This window comes from Myotis brandtii, unplaced genomic scaffold (genome assembly GCF_000412655.1).
Source record: "Myotis brandtii unplaced genomic scaffold, ASM41265v1 scaffold120, whole genome shotgun sequence".
Classification (NCBI taxonomy): Eukaryota; Metazoa; Chordata; class Mammalia; order Chiroptera; family Vespertilionidae; genus Myotis; species Myotis brandtii.
In genome coordinates, this window is record NW_005354174.1 from 3,779,119 (window position 1) to 3,779,881 (window position 763).

General features: G+C 55.0%; 1 protein-coding gene across 1 annotated transcript in view; it reads left to right on the forward strand.

Moving 5' to 3' along the window:
• Positions 1–763, forward strand: part of EFCAB3 (EF-hand calcium binding domain 3) — a 26,246-nt gene that overhangs the window by 11,070 nt on the left and 14,413 nt on the right. The window lies entirely within an intron of this gene.

The window sequence follows — 763 nt, forward strand, 5'->3', positions numbered from 1 at the left end:
GGTGGTGGTGGGAGCCTCTCCTGCCTCCTCAGCAGCACTAAGGATGTCAGACTGCAACTTAGGCCTGCTCCCCGCTAGCAAGTGGACATCCCACGAGGGCTCCCGGGCTGCCAGAGGGATGTCTGATTGTCAGCTTAGGCCCAATCCCCCGGGGAGCAGGCCTAAGCCAGCAGGTGGTCATCCCCCAAGGGGTCCCAGACTGCGAGAGGGCACAGGCCAGGATGAGGGTCCCCCCCCCCCCGAGTGCACAAATTTTTGTGCAGCGGGCCTCTAGTAATTATTATAAGTTTACTTTGGAAATTACCATATTATAAGCAAACCCATTTTTTCATAATATATTTTTATGTCCCTACACTAATAAGTACTGCAAATTTACACAAAATATCTATTCTATAATAATAAAAGCGTAAGATGCTAATTAGACCGGACAGCTGAACGACCTTCCAGACGTCCTTCTGGACGAAGCCGCTGTGGCCGAGGCAGAGACAGTTAGGGGTGATCAGGCAGGCAGGCAATCAGCAGGCAGGTGAGCAGTTAGGGGAGATCAGGCAGGCAGGCAGAGTGGTTAGGGGTGATCAGGCAGGCAGGTGAGTGGTTAGGGGCAATCAGGCAGGCAGGCAGAGGAGTGGTTAGGAGCCAACAGTCCTGGATTGCGAGAGGGATGTCCGACTGCCGGTTTAGGCCCGATCCCGCAGGGACATCCGGCAGTCGGACATCCCCTGAGGGGTCCCAGATTGCAAGAGGGTGCAGGCTGGGCTGAGGG